Source organism: Callospermophilus lateralis, chromosome 1 (assembly GCF_048772815.1).
Source record: "Callospermophilus lateralis isolate mCalLat2 chromosome 1, mCalLat2.hap1, whole genome shotgun sequence".
In the NCBI taxonomy this organism is placed as follows: Eukaryota; Metazoa; Chordata; class Mammalia; order Rodentia; family Sciuridae; genus Callospermophilus; species Callospermophilus lateralis.
The window spans coordinates 108,050,825-108,068,290 of NC_135305.1; the positions used below are offsets into that span (position 1 = coordinate 108,050,825).

Genomic DNA, 17,466 nt, shown 5'->3' on the forward strand with positions numbered 1-17,466 from the left:
AGGAAGTATTGGGGACTTAATTAGAACAAATTATATTCCATACTTTTATAGTTATGTCAAGATGAATCTTAATGTTTCGTACAACTAAAAAGAACCAATTAAAAAAAATCCTCCCAGGCTGGTTAAATTAAAATAAAACTATATCTACTTACAAAATTGTAAAGGTGAAAAAGGGGTAAGTGTAGAATAAAAAATGAAAATATTATAAAGATAGATTACCTTTAAAAGATCAGGAATTAGACTGTCAATTTTTCTTCAAAAAAATTATGTAAGGCTGAAAATGGCACATGAAATTCCCAGATGGAAGGTCAGAAATGCTGGAACTAATTAAAAGAAATGAAAGTGGAAAACACAACAGTAACCAGTATACTAGCAAGTGAACATTAGAATTACAACCTATACAGATACATTCGTTAACTTACTCCTTTCTGCCCGCGGATGCCACTGAGAAAACATCGGTCAAGTCTCTCTTCCTGCTGCCATCAAGTGTAAATCAGAGTCCCCTAAGGAGCTCGAACAGCTGAGGGAGCTATTCATCATCAGAGGGCTGAGCTTTGAAACAACTAATGAGAATCTGAGAAGCCATTTGGAGCAATGAGGAATGAACACTCATGGACTATGTGATTGTGAGAGATCCAAACACTAAAAGCTCCAGGGGATTTGGGTTTGTCACTTATTCATTATGGAGGAAGTGGATGCAGCCATGAATGCAAGACCATACAAGGTGGGTGGGAGAGTTTTGGAACCAAAGAGAGCTGTCTCAAAGAAGATTCTCAAAGACCAGAGGCCCACTTAACTGTGAAAAAGATCTTTGTTGGTGGCATTAAAGAAGATACATGAAGAACATCACCTATAAGATTATTTTGAACAGTATGGGAAAATTGAAGTTATTGAAATCATGACTGATGGAAGCAGTGGAAAGAAAAGGGGCTTTGCTTTTGTAACTTTTGATGACCATGACTCTGTGGATAAGACTGTCATTCAGAAAAACCACACCGTGAATGGCCACAACTGTGAAGTGAGGAAAGCCCTGTCAAAGCAAGAAATGTCTAGTGCTTCATCTCGCCAACGAGGTCAAGGTGGTTCCGGATCCTTTGTTGGTGGTCATGGAGGTGGTTTTGATGGAAATGGCAAATTTGGTCATTGGAGAAACTTCGGTGGTTGTGGTACCTCTGATAGAAGCTGTGGTGGTGGTGGATATGGTGGCATTAGGGATGGCTACAGTGGATTTGATAATGATGGAAGCAATTTTGGAGGTAGTGGAAGCTACAAAGATTTGGAAATTACAACTATCAGTCACCAAATTTTGGACCCATGAAGGTTGGAAACTTTGGAGGCAGAAGCTTTGGACCTAATGATGGTGGAGGCCAATACTTTGCCAAACCACAAAACCAAAGTGCTATGGTGGTTCCAAAAGCAGCAGTAGCTATGGCAGTGGCAGAAGGTTTTAGTACTGCCAGGGAACTAAGCTTAGCAGGAGAGGAGAGCCAAAGAAGTGACAGGGAAGCTACAGGTTACAACAAATTTGTGAACTCAGCCAAGCACAGCGGTGGCAAAGCCTCGCTGCTTCAAAGAAGACATGATTTAGATAATACTCATATGTATGGGGGGAAAAAAAAACTTGAGGACTATATTTTTGACTATTTGTATAACAGGTTATTTTAGTTTCTGTTCTGTGGAAAGTGTAAAATATTCCAAAAAAGGGTTTTAATGTAGACTTTTTGTTGTTGTTGTTGATTGCTAAATGTAATAGTCTGATCATGATACTGAATAAATGTGTCTTTTTAAAAATGTGCTGTGTAAAGTTAGTCTTCTTTGAAGCCATCTTGGTAAAACTTCCCCAACAGTGTGGAGTTAGAATTCTTTTAGCATGATGCCAAGTTCAGAAACCTTGGTTTAGTTGTGACCTTCTGAAGTTCACCATTGAAAGGGTCATTGAAGCAGTCCTGGAATTATTTGGTTTATAAATTTAAAAATGATTGTTGGCATATCTTATGCAATATCTAAATTGAATAATGATACCAGATATGTAATAGATGGAAACGAAGCTTGTATGTCATCCATTATCATGTGTAATCAATAAATGATTTAATGCTCTTGGGAAAAAAAAGAGAATTACAATCTATACACTATTATCCCAAAATAATAGAAAATATGTAGTATAAGTGGAAGAAAAACAAGTATGAAGGCAGTGTATTAGAATATCAGGCCTCATATTATATAGAAAACCAAATAATGTCAGGTATCTATGTATTTCTTTATCTACATAGACTTTGTGTGCATAAGTATGTGTATGTATACTGTATGTGTATGTATACCTAATCTCTACCAGGGGATTAATGCACTGATGAGGTTAAGATTCTCATATCCCAATTATTTCACCTCTGAACTTTCCTGCATTGTCTCACACATGAACTTTTGGGGATACCTTATATCTAAACCATAATGGAGTTAATGATGGACATTATCATTTAAAAAAAAGGCTCAAATCACCAGAAAGTTAAAACAATTTTAAATTCTGTGTGCACTTTATAACAAGCTTCACAATATAGCAAAAAATAATCAATAAAATTAAATATAAAGATAAGAAATTTTAAGGATTTTCATGTCTTTTTTATCAAGCAGTCCAATAAAATAATAATTTCAAGTTCACTTTGAATGAAGTAAAAATCAGACCAGATGATATATATAAAAAAAAACACTATTCTCTGAAACCATAGAATATATATTCTTGTCAAATGTAAAATTGACCTTACACTGGATAATAAAGCAAGTCTCAACAGCTGTGCAAAGATAAAAATCACATAGAATATCATATCTGACTGTAGTGGAGGAGTTAAAGTAGAAATCAATCAATGAGAAGAAAGACAAGGAGGAGAAAGTGAAGGGAGAGAGAAAACTGATTTTCTATCATTTTCTCTACTGATTTCTTCCCATTTTCTCCAGAAGTAACACTGCCAGTTATTTCAAATTTGCTTGTTTTTATTTGAATGTACAGCTATGCTTTCTTCACACTATCTAACACATCTACACAGCAGCTCTCATTACAATTCCTCCACAGTCAAATGTGTCAGCTCATTGGAGAAATGATTGATTCTAGTGCAAGGGCAGAGAAAATGCAAGATGAGACTGGAGCCAAAAATAAGAAAGACTGTGGTTAAAGAGAGAGAAAAAGATATTTTTAAAAAAAAAAAAAAAGATCAATGCCAAAGGAGAAGGGAGCCAGCCTGAAATGAGCTTCTAGACAAAAACTGAAAAAATTTGATCTATAAAATAAGTAGTAAGACAACTAGACTATAATACAGAGAGCAATAAATAATAAGTATATGTGAGTTTATATTGGAATAATGTCTACATGGAGAAAAGTAAGTGATAGCATGAATTTTAAGTTAAGGAAAAGTGACAAATCTTCCTCCACTAAAGAATTGCAAATGAAAATCATTCAAATAATAATGGAAATAGAAACTCTAAAGCTCTGACATTCTTACTGAAAACATATCACCCCAGTCCAGTCTTGAGAAAAAAAAAAATCAAGCAAGCTCATTTTGGGAGGTATCTCCAAAATATATGACCATTATTCTTCAAAAGTATCAATGTCATGGAAGACTAAGAAAAACTGAGGAGCTGTCAAAAATGGGAGGAGACAAAGAAGATACAGCTACCCCAACTAATTAATAGGTTCAATTAATAATATTTTATTAATGTTTATTACATATTTATAAATACGCCATAGTTATTCAATATGTTAAAATGTAGGGGAAAATGGGTAAGGGGTAGGCAGTAGCCCTCTGTGCTTTGCAATTCTTATGTAAGCCTAAAACTACTTCAAAATTAAAAATTAAAGATAAAAATCAATACAGATGGTTATTCGAAGGTGACATATACATAAGAATAGAATGATTCTAGAAGTGTCACATTAAAAGTTTGTCATTGGAATTTTTTATTACATTTTTATCTCTGCTATGACCTGTATTTGTGGATGGAAATTATTCTCCATAAACCCAGAGAAATCTGGGCAGAGCATACTGTAATACTTGCACATTTAAGGTTTACACATGATGTTAATACCTTGGAATTAATACATTGTTATTCCTTTTACATGATAATTAACTAGTGAAAATTACATGAACAGGTTTAAAATACAAAATGTCTTTTATGAGAAAATGTAACTGGGCTTGTATTTTCAGATTATTAAAACTTAAATGAAATAGTATCTCCTAAAATCTCTCATCTATAAAATACCAACATTTTATAAATTTAACTGTTATGCAGTGAAATATCCTCTTTATCATTGTAAATTTTTCTTCTTATTATTTTTTTTAATTGTAGAAGAACACATACCTTTTTTTTGTAAATTCTTATTTTTGGCAGATATATATATATATATATATATATATACATATATATATATATATATATATAGAGAGAGAGAGAGAGAGAGAGAGAGAGAGAGATTATTCTCTCTAGATACTCAGATAATATATATTTGTAATGTTTTATATTTGTATTAATATTCCTTTTTAATCTATTATCAGTTGAAAATTGAACTAAAATATTGAGTCTTACATAGATAATTTGTTTTTAATGTGAGTGCAACTCAAGTTATTTTCTTAAATACTTGGGGTTTCAACTTTCCATTTCTATTACCAAAGATATGGGAAAACTTTCACCTACATAAATAGTGAAATCAACCAAAACCAAAATGTAAATGAGGTTTATAAAGATAAATGGAAGGATTTAATCTTTCTGGAGAGACTCATTTAAAATATTGTCTTCTTTCAGGTTAAAACAATTACTTAAAATTCTAAGTTTTATGAAAAGCAAGTACAAAACAGTTTCAACAACTATCAAATCATTTAAATATCACATTATTTCTATCTGCTGATTATATTAATTTTTGCTGTATGATTTTTCTTCAAAGTGTTTTGGTTGTATGAACTTTTGTTTATGTAAGATATAATGTTCCAAGAGTGAAAAATAATATAAAACCTTCCAGTGTGTAAAGTGCTTTCAAATTAAAACAGATATTTTTATTAATTCTTTATTAAAACTTATTTTAAAAATCAGTTAAGGAGGTCAATAATGCAATAATAAAAATGTATTAAATCTTTAAAAACTTTCATGAATAGGTGTAAAACAGGGCTGAGAGTAGCTCAGTGGTAAATATTTGCCTAACACATGCAATGTCCTGGTTTCAAGCCCAACATTACAAAAACAAACAAAAAAAAAAAACAAACAAAAAAAAAAAAAGAAAGAAAGAAAGAAAAGAAAAGAAAAGAAAAAGAAAAAGAAGACAATTGCAAAACAATGTTTTTGCCAAAATACACATGTACAAAAACAAATAGTATATTTCAGTTGCATATATTTTGCCATATTGGGAGTCACCCCAGAAGTCTTAAATTTTTACTATATTTGAAAACCATTGTGGGAATCTAGATAAACTTCCCTCAGCTATTCCTAACTAAGAGGCACTAAGAATACAAATTGAGTTCAAATCTTGGGAAAGAAAAATTTCTTATTTTAAGATTTCCATTGTAAGCTAAACCAACATTATTTCCAAAGTGAGAAAGGTCATTTTAAATATTTCAATTATATTATATGCATACATTATAATGTGAGTATTACTAGGAAATAAGCCTCATCTTCAAGGTGATAAAACATGATAAATTAATCATGTGTGTTTGATACAAATGTTAACATGTTTTCAATAATCAATCCATTATTTAAATGCTTTACTGTATGTTAGCCACAAAAGTCAATAACAAAAATTAATTTGAAATTTTTTTTTCTATTTTTGTATCTAAAATTCTTCAATTTTTTCTCCCTGAAGCATATCTAGTATAAGCAGACAATGATTTCTGCATTCTCTGACTACCACCATTTTTTAATAGATTGTAAGATAAAAGGCAGTCTTAATGTCAGCTACATGTAAAGGGAGATAATTACAGCATACAATTTAAAATGGCATTTTAAGTCAAGTTTTTATATTAGTATTTTATAGTTCTCTTTTAACTTCATCAGATACTTTGGCATTTCTGTCAGAAATTAAAAAAATCAATAACAACATAATCATCAATAATAATTAAAAGCAGTGTCTCTTAGGCCTGTAGATGCTGGATAGATAACTAAAACCAAGATAAAGCTTAGTCTTTATTTTTTGTTTGTCTTTAGTTCCTTTCTTAACCTCTGTTATGTAGCCATGGTCTTTCAAGAACAGCAGAACAATCGTCTCATGGGAACTAAACAGTTCCCTTCCAGGTTCACAGGTTTAATAGATAGATGTCCTGCATCCTACAAAGATATTAAAGATATCTAAGGTGTAGTAGACAAGGAATGCTGCCTATGAGAGGGCATAGAAGAGTTGCACCACAGTTGGGTCAAGGAGGACTCTTGTCACTTCTTGGTAAAATGGTGTTTCTTTAAAAACAAATTTTGTAAGAAATTCTGGAGACTACTATAATTTTTTCTTCTCTTATTTTTGGGCATTTACAAAACAGAAAATTTTTCCTTATGCTTGTAGAAGCCAGAAAACTGAGATGATGTTTTGACAGAGCCAAATGCTGCGTGGGGGTCCTTAGAGAGAAATTTCCATGTATCCCATAACTTGTGAAGGCAGCCAGCCACTTGCTGGCTTCCCTTGGTTTGTGGTTACATGGTATCATTTCACTTTACACACTGGAAGGTTTTATATTATTTTTCACTCTTGGAACATTATATCTTACATAAACAAAAGTTCATACAACCAAAACACTTCAATATGCCTCCATCTTCATATAGCCTGTGCTTCTTCTCTGTGTCTCTCTATTCTGTCTTTTATAAGGGCTTTGTCACTGGATTTAGGGCAAACTCAACTACCACACCTTTCCAAGGTTAAAACAGAATTTAGCTAAACCTTTTTTATATGTTGCAAACTTTCTTTATAAAAAAGAAACACCAAAACTTAATATAACCTCATTGTGCCAAGAACTTTAAACATATTAAAATAAAATGCACAGCATTCAATGGCAAATATTTAAGCATAAATTGTTCACGAAAGCTAAAATGATATATTTTAAATGTTTTATGCATCATTTACTCTTAATGAGAGTTTAGATTTAAAAAGCAAAGAGCTTTTGGAAGTTCCAGTTCCAACTTCCAGTTTCAACTTCCTTTATATTCATTCAATTATAATCTATTTAAATTTTCTGTTGTTATTTTAGGGTCAGCTATGTAATGTCAGAAGAAATGACAATTATGATGCAAACTGAAATACGATTCAAATATTTTAATTGAATCAGATGATTAATTGAATCAGATGATCCATTTAGTAGGAATTTTGACCTGGACATTTCCCTGGTGAAGAAGCACAAACTGTTCAAGTACCTTGATATTATAACTGTACTTTAGCTCATACTTGGAGCTTCTATTGTAGCTTTTTCTCTTTATTTTATCATTTTCCCTTCCTTTCAACCTAACTTACTGGAACATTATTTGTTCTCTGGTAGGAACACAAAGTGAATACATGTAAGGTATATTATAGGATATTTTCCTCTTTCCTTGGGGAACAGGTATCTAAGGACCCAGATATGTTTCTAGCATTTCTGAATAAACACCTTAAATCTAGTTAAGGAAATTTCATTTCAGGCTTTACTTGAGTGCAAATAGTTTAGAAAGTTTTTGTTTGTTTGTTTGTTTCTTTAAATAATACACAGAACAATGTGTAGGACATGTATACAATAGAATGCAGACTTCAGTTTGTTTTACTATAGAAATAGATTTGAATATCTGCTACATTGTATGCTATTTGTTTTAAAAATTAAATATTCCTAAATAAAATTAAAACATAAACAAACCCAGCTATGTACTGTTTATAAGAAATATGCCTTGAGCCAAATGGAATAGAAACATAAAGTAATAGCTAATCTATACAAGGTGAATGTAAATTTTTAAAAATTCATGAATGACTACGTGATCAGAAAAAAATAGAACTGGATATATTAAGTTGGAAACATTTTTATTTTATTCCTGATGCATACAATCACAATGATGAAAACAGTTAACAGCTTGGTGAAAAATAACAAAACATCAACATATACAAAATAAAGTCTGTGAGAAATAAATGAAAGAACATCCCAAATCACATATTAACATAAAATATGAATAAAAGGTAGAGTCATGGACTCTAACATAGATAAGTTTTTCTACTCTAGGAAATAAAGCCATTATTTCTGCTCTTCATTTTGTGAAATTAGGAAAATTCCTAATGTTGGGGAAATTCTGATAAATTTGTTTGAGAAAAATTAAGAGCATATTAATAAAAAATAAGCCATATTAATGTCCGGTTGTGCATCCTGTCTACTTTTCTCACAGCATTTATCTCACAGAAATTTTAATTTATTTTAAGATAAATCTATTTGCAAGATTCTATAGAATCAGTGTTTTTTTCTGTTTAAATTATAATAGTATAAAAATTATGTAATATACCCCTTATTATTTGGCTACTCTTTTAAATTCAACCTAGAATTTTCTATCAAAAAGTATCATAAATAAGAATTGACTGACAAAACAAAGAACATCCATAGCATCTAGCTGACTAAATGGCAAAGAAGTCATCAGTGATCATCAAAGGACACATAAGCTAACTCAAAGAGGTTCTCAGGGACTAGAAATGAAAACAATTAATGATCAATAAATTTAAATACATTATTTATTAAAAAAATATGTACACACGCAACAAGACCTATAACACTCATGTACACAAACACCCCTGATATTTCCCACCTGGAGAATATTTAATATATCAACTATAATCTAAGTATTAAAAGAAAAGAAGCATTATCTTGATTTCCCTGTTCAAATTTTCTGTTAGGGCAAATAAATAGCTGAGGAAGAGATGTGGGCAAACAAATAGTTGATGAGGAAATGTGTCCTTTTTAAATTAACATTTATTTTCTCATTTTTTTGTTGATGCCCTAAAATTGTACATAATGGTGTGAATCATTGTTTCATCTTCATAACTGCACACAATAAAACAATAAAATTTGTCCAGCATCATTAATCAGTGTTTCCCTTTCCTTCCCTATTTCTTTCCCCTCATCTCTTTCCTCTACACTGCTGATCTCCCTTTGATTTTCATGAGAACAGCCCCACAGCTTTCTCTTTCTTTGTCCTTTCTAGATTCCATATATGAGGAATAACATATGACCTTTGACTTTCTGAGTTTGACTTATTTCACTTAACATAGTGTTCTCCAATTCATCCATTTTTTTTGAAAATGACAAAATTTTTCTTTATGGCTGAATAAAACATCATTGGGTAGATACACAACACTTTCTTCATCCATTCATTCATTGACAGGCACCTAGGCTGGTTCCATAGTTTGGCTATTCCAAATTGTTCTGCTATAAACATGGGTATCCATGTACCACTATAGTATGCTGACTTTAGTTTTATAGGATAAATATCAAGTAGTTGTATAGCTGAGTCATATGGAGGTTCTATTCCTTGTCTTTTGAAAAACGCTGATTTCCATAGTGGTTATACTATTTTACAATCCCACCAACAGCATGAATTGTTCCTTTATCTTCATAATCTCTTCAGCATTTTTTTTTTTTCTTTTATGGTACCAGGAATTGACTCCCGGGCCCTCAACCACTGAGCCACATCCCCAGCCCTATTTTGTATTTTATTTAGAGACAGGGTCTCTCTGAATTGCTTAGCACCTTGCTTTTGCTGAGGTTGGCTTTGAACTTGCTATCCTCCTGCCTTAACTTCCCAAGCTGCTGGGATTACAGTCATTTGCCAGCTCTGGAGAAATTAGATCAATGCCTAATGTTTGGTATATGCCAGTCTCTGTTGGGTATCTGGATCTCAAGAGCCTCCCCAGAATTTTATTCATGGAGCACAAGAGCACACGCCACTATCTATGAATATGGCCTTCCCAGACTTAGTCCTGAGTGTGATCACAACAACCTGTTCTGTTTCCTGACCCTCTTAAGCTTGTCATGTGAGCTTCCAGACACAAAGGGAAAAGTTGCACTCCCTTTCATATCTCTGACCAGCATCCTCCTGGGTACAGTCTTCTCCTTGCCTGCTCCACTCTGTTCTACTATTTATATCCTATGCCACGTATTAGATGGTTGCCAGAATAATATGGCAATATTTTCTGTGATCTCCTGAGCTCCTGTAGGAATAAGTGGCAGAGTGGGCCCCACAAGATGGCTTCCCATCTCATTTCTCTCTTAGCCAATTAAGAAACACAGAATACTTTTCAAGCAACAGTTTGCTAAGCAGATTCTGGACCAGCTAAGTTCCAACTGCTTTTCTGTTCCACATATTCTTCCATACCACATGTGTCTACTATGTTTCTCTCTGTGATATCCCTTTCTCTGCAGTGAGTGGGAACTGCTCCTGTTGCTACAAAACCAGCTATTCTCCAATGTACTCTTTGTTGTTGTTTTGTTTTGTCCTTCAATGCACCCAAATTTCAGAGTCTCTAGGAGACTGTCCAATATTGAATTTCAAATCTCACGAATATCTCATGACTGAGATTTGATATTTCTGCTAATCGAATCCTGAGCCATTGAGCAACTGGAAATGCAGCCTTCCTCTAATCTGCCATCTTGAATCTTCATTTGAGTATTTCAGTTTATAAATGAAGCATGATTGAAAAATTACAACACCCCAATTACAACTCATATTGAACTAATAAATTTATGTAATGGTTTTATACACAGAAAGAGAAAGACAAATAGTAGCTGCCTCATTTAGAAAAGTAGAAAATGCCAACTATGGAGCATCTTTGTGAAAATATCATGCTTGAGTCTAATTTAGTTGGTAGATCTAATCATGAATAATGATTTTTTTTAAAGAGAGAGAGAATTTTTAAAATATTTATCTTTTAATTTTCGGTGGACACAACATCTTTATTTTATTTTTATGTGGTGCTGAGGATCAAACCCAGCGCCCCTCGCATGCCAGGCGAGTGCGCTACCACTTGAGCCATATCCCCATCCCATGAATAATGATAATTTAAGGAGACAAAAGGACAGGTGAAATGTCATTGCAGTGATTTAGGCCACAAAATGCAAGCCATGAAAATCTATAGGACTAAAATTTTCAGTCCCTTTTATGAATCATTGTTAAAATGATTAATGTGTATATTTTCAAAGTATTTAAATTTCATATCAACAAACTTCAAAATCTACACATTATTTTGATAGGTTCTTGATTTAAATAAATTTAAAAAAATGAAATGTAAGACAAATTCAAATAACTTGAGTGTAACTTAATAACAGTACTTTTTAAATTTTTAGGTGAAATGTATATATTTTTGTTCTATGAAAAGCAAACAAAATTTGGAAATATACATTAAAATATTTGCTGATGAAATAACTTGGTGTTTGAGTGAACATATTATAGGGAGAGTGGAAAAGTTAGTAGGAACGGAGTTGAATTAAGATGTTTCAATGTTTATAAATGTAAAATCTTGACATATAAATATAAGTAAGTAGCAGTTTAATGTTATTTCTCAACTTTTATACATGCTTGATATATTGCTTATTTAAAAAATCCACTCAGAATCTCATGATACTTTTGAAATAATTTAAGAATGTGAACAAAGTTTTTAGATCATTTAACTAATTTGTTATCAGGTGCTTGCAGTTATACTTTTTCTCTTCTTTTGGTAAACCACATTTATCAAGTCCTAAATTATTCAGATTATCATTCATAAAATCATAACTATTTGCCCATATCACTTAGCAGTTTAATTTAATTGTATAATTATCATAAAAATTACAAGTGACATAATAGTTTTAGGAATAAATACAATTGACTTTTGGTAAGCAAACAGCTCAGTTGATAGAAAATATGTGGGAATTTCACAAGGTATCCTATTAGTCATTCATTTGCTGGGCATTAGTCAAGAAACATTTACAGAGAAATAACGATTATTAATCTGGTAAATTGATTAAGCACAAATTGCTAATATTTCTCCTTTACAATACATCCACAAAATTACATGACATTGTTCTACAAATAAGACTTTATATGAATACATCAGTCCATCTGACAATAGAACTTCACAATTACACACCATTTAAAATTCTTTCTTTTATTTTCACCAATAAAATATAACAGTAAGAGCCAGCTCATATTTGAGAAAAATACTCATTGGGTTTATCTGATCCATCATTACTTCCCTCTGTGACATAATCCATCTTAGGTTTTCAGTTAATTTATAATGACGTTATTCATTATTATTAGTACTTGCTATAAAAATCATTACTACCAACTGCACATACTGGATTCATCAATATTAAATTATGAAACTAGCATTTTATAAATAAAAACAGTTTCTAGAAATGATAAACTGAATCTAAAGTTATCCTGTTTTATAATTTATGGATGAAGAATATTATATAACATGGATTTCATGATTAAAACTTTTTTTGTAATTATTTTATAATACAAATGATACTTACAATATACTATGCCATACTATATAAATTGTATAAATTTGAAATATAATGCTATCTTGGCCAGAAAAGCTTTGTTTAACTGGATGATTTAAACAATAGACTTTTTTTTTTTTCTTATACTTCCAGAGGCTTGGAAACCAACATTAGGGTGTTGGCCAATTTGGTTCCTGGGGAGAGCTCTCTTTCTGTCTTATATAAGACAGAAAAAGAGGAACTCTGATGTCTCTCTTTCTCTCTCTCTTTTTTTTCCCTTATAGAAAGGAACTAATTCCATCATGGGGCACCATCTCATGATCTAATTTTAATTACCCCTCTACCTCCTAATACATACCATCTTAACAGGGATTAAGGGTTCAACATATCAATTTTGGAGAGACACAGACATGAGTCAGATATGAGTTGGCTCAAAAGACCATAATGCTGATAAGAATGTGGAGTGTGCTCATGAGATTTCAGAGGAAATTAAGGACTCTATTGGGTATTCACATAGAGGCCATCAGCATTATATTTTGGCAAAGAACGTGGCTACATTTTGCCCATGTCTGAAATTATGTGTGAATCTGAATTTAAAGGTGATAGACTGATTAATCTGGTCAAGAAAATTTCAAGGTAACATAGCATTCATTCAGTGGCATGCATATTACTGACAGCTTTTAGCCAGGTTTACTATAAAATTAGGAGCAGAAAGCAGAGGTAAAGGATTTTTAAAAATCTGTAGATTGGCCAGAAGAATGCATGTAAAGCTGGAGCCAAGGAAAATGTGGTTGTTGAAGAAATTGGAATCCCTAAAGAAATGCTAAATACTTCTGAAGGAGATAATTGTAAAGATGACTGGAAGACATTTCAGGAATTTGCAAGACCACAACTACTACAGTTTCTTGAGTATAGAAGAGAAAATCATTTCAGAAGAGAACATGGGGATGCCCTGCTTGCACAGAAAGACATAGGAAATTGTTTCACCACATTGAGCTGTTCTCGCTCAGAGGACACTGCCTCATGATTCAAGGGAGTCCAGATATGGAGCAAGCTGGCAGCAGATCCTGGTATCATCCATATTGTTATGATTATGCAGGAATATAAGATGTTGGAGTTATGAGGTCATGAAGGCTTCCACCAAGATTTTAAAGGAAGACCTGAGAAGCCAGGCAAATGTAGTTTCATTGGAGTACCTTGAGAAGGTGAGGCAGAAACTGTGAAGGTGAAGCCCAAACTGAAATGGACACTCAAGAAAAAAAGAGATTTCAGTTATCTGGACTGTCTGCCCAGAAACCTGCTGGCTGTAGAGATCCAGGCTAAAAAGGAGCCCTCATGAATGACAATGGCAAGTCCACAGAGACAGGGCAGCATAAACCCTCTGTAAACCACATCTCTCTGTCATGTCTTCTAGATGTTATATGCAGAGTTCCAGGACCTGTTTGCCTGGCTGGATTTTGGTCTTGTTTTGACCCCATTTTTTTTTTCTATGTTCCTATCCCTCCTTTTTGAAATGGGAATGTTTACTCTGTGGAACTGAATACTGTATACAACTTGCTTTTGACTTTTACAAGGCTCACAGCTGTGAGTTTGCCTTGAATCTCAGAGGAAGCTTTGAATTTGAATGTTTTGGCAATGCTGAAACTGTTAAGACTGTGGGACTCTTGAAGATGGACTAAATGCATCTTGCATTATGAGATGGGCATGAGTTTTTGGGGGTCACGGTGGAATGTTATTTTCTGGATATGATTTGTCCCTCAAATGATCCAAAAGCAGGAATACTCAGAGGTGTAATTACTGGACTATGAAAATTGTAACATAATTCTAGTACATCTTAGTTTGAAAGGACTCCTTGATTGGTAACTATAGGCAAGTAGGGCATGGATGGAGAAGGTGCGTCACTGGAAGCCTGCCCTGAGTGGCTGCATCTTCTGTGCAGCCCTTTCCCACTACCCCCTGCCCACCCCTTGCTGCCATTTGGACAGCAGATTACCACTACTGCACATGTCCCATGATGTGTCCCATGCTGTCTCACCTTAGGCATAGAGCAATGGAGTTAGCCATCTGTGAACTGAGACTTATGAAACTGTGAGCCCCCCAAAAATGTTTTCTCCTCTAAGGTGTTCTTGTTAGATATTTTGTTCACAGCACTTTCAAAAACTAAGTAAAACACAGACATTTATTCATAATTCTTGTCTATCTAAATGCTGACATAACATAAATTCTTGTGAACCAAAATAATATATACCAAAAGGAATAACAGAATCTTTTTTTTAGATAATTAGAAAAATATGTCTTAGCTATAGTTTATTTATGCCTTTCCATGGGACTCTGAATCTTGAAATTGATCTTTAAACCTTGCATCGTATCAAGGGCATTTAAAAGCATCTCATTTCCCTGAGCATCTGATGCTGCGTTCTCTACACAGGTTTCCCATAACCAAACTATTGACACAAACAGCAAGAAGGACTGAAGATTTATTTCAAATTGAAAACATATTTTTTTCTGTATTAAAATTGTATACTATATATGATAGAGCAGAATCAGGATACTTCTCTGGGTTTTACAAATAATCAAATTTGGGACTTGTAATTTTCTAATATTTCCATGTACATTATGATCACTTCTAACTTATAAAAAAAGCATATGTCTTAGATAATTACCTCTGGTTTTGTAAAAGGTTTAGCCAGAAAATTTAGGCCTTTAATTAATCTCTGAAAACTGTGTCAATACAATGTTGCTTTTTTTGCTAGTCACTAAGGAAGTCAAATATAATTCCATTTAATTATAGAAATCTTTAGCTTTGGTTTTAAGTGCAAATATCCCTTGAGTTCCCCTTTACTACTTGACTCTTTCCATTTTATTCTGAGGTTTATTATTTTGAGTTAAATTAAATATTTACTGTCTCTAAAATTACCTTGGTTCATTTGAAATGTCTGTGCAATATATTTTGAAATTTAATTTTCTGAGCATTACTAACATGGCACAGTAACTTATACATAAATTCTATGCATAGAAAAGTATCTTAGTTCATTATAATGGAAAACAGAATATGTCCTACTTCTAAATATCACTTTAAATATTATACACATTGCAAATAAAATATAAGTATCAAGACTTTAACAGTTAAAAAAACAAAAGAACCAAACACTGCAGTACTGGATATGTTAGTTACCAGAATTTGAATGGACAGCTATCCTTTTAAAAAATAATTTAAGTGAATACAGACTTTTTTTATCTCCCCTAATGTCTGCATTGATTTATTTCTGCTTGGCATGAAAGCATGTTCACATGTCACCCCTGCACACATTCATGAACTGCCTTGTTTACATGTATCATGTAATATGTTTCACTTATTCAAATTTTACAACCTGAACATAATAAAGAATAACCGCATTTCCTTGTGAATACCATACCCCATGGGACATTCATAAGGTTCAGTTCCCTGAAGCAGGAGGGTCTCTAAGAGGCTGACCCATGCACAGTACATTACAGATTGTACAATTAAGTACAGTTTCTACAAAGCTCAACCCTGCTGCTCACATTAGATAACTTCAAAAAATCCAAACTTTCTCATTTGTAAAACAGAAGGATAATTTTGCAACATAGGAATTTTATGTAGAATTAAATTTGTGGCATGCACAGTAATGTAGAATATGTATGTGTGTGAGCACGCATGCCCTTAGTTTTGTACTTGTATATATTATAACTGAGACTTTTTCCCCCATGAAAATGAAATATTCCCTATGATTTAATAATGGAAAGAGAAGCTATATGTAGCTGATTAGTTGAATTTCTATCCAAAGAAAGGGAGAATCCTTAAACCCTTGTGGTAGGAAAGAATCATTTATATATTCTGGCTGTAGAGGGTAGGGATTAGGAGTTGGTTACTGGATTTATCTTGGATTTGTCCTGAGACAGATGCTGCCATAGAAGAAGTGCAAGTGGGTAGATCTACCTAAAGCAACCTGGCAAAGATACCAACAGGAATACCTGGGAGTTTCATGGGAGCAACATGTCTGCCAGGTAAGCAATGATGACATGGCTCTGAACCTCATAACATCTACACAGGGAAAACTTACTAACTACATATCAATTACTTGTAAGGGAGAAATGTCCTGTGAATGAACCCTTTACTTGCAGTCTGGTGGCCAACCTCAGAAATCAGGACACTAAGCCAAATGGGCCCCATGTCCAAAGGGTCATAAAGAGAGTGAAAACTCATATTATGAGACAGAATAAAACTCAGAAATACATTTCAAAACGGGAATAAAGAATGACAAGAATTAAACTAACCCATCAAATAGAAATCAATCTTAAGTAAGAATCATATTAACAACCATGTTGTAGGTACTCATGCATTGAAAGAAGTGATTATAATTACATTTATTTATTTCAAAAATATACACACAGATTTGACATTAAACTTCTAAAATACTCTTCAGTAAAATCATTGTTTCACTTAGGTCAAGTGAATAGTATGTCAAGTCATATTTCATTATGAACATTATAAAAATGTTAGTAATCAATAATAACACAACATGTATGAGACAAATGTTTTCTATTTCTTTTTTGTTCCTGTAGATATCTCATGGAGTCCTTTAGTTGTCTCAGTCAAATAGGAAGGTATTCTCTCTCTCTCTCTCTCTCTCTCTCTCTCTCTCTCTCACACACACACACACACACACACACACCCACCCACACACACACACACACAGAGACATATGCACACACTGGCATATCCTTTGTTGCTCAAGCTTTGCTTCTCTGCCTACATGATAATTTACAATAAAGTTCTGCTATCTCAGCAGGAATATTTTACTTGAATGGCTCTTGGGGGTTTCTCAGAGTTGAAATTATTTATCCTATAACTTCTTCAAGACATTATTTTCCTTAATTTTGTTTAAAATCTCATATGTACCTATATCAGTTTTAAGACACATCAATCACTGAAAAGTTTGAAAATATGATTCAATTTAAATAGGTATTTCTGTAATTTTAAACTCATCTAAAACTCATATTGTAGAACAGT

The 17,466-nt window shown here is 32.9% G+C and overlaps 1 pseudogene; it reads left to right on the forward strand.

Moving 5' to 3' along the window:
* The first annotated feature begins 898 nt into the window (after positions 1–898).
* On the forward strand, positions 899–1,451 carry LOC143397820 (heterogeneous nuclear ribonucleoprotein A1-like; annotated as a pseudogene).
* Positions 1,452–17,466: the final 16,015 nt, after the last annotated feature.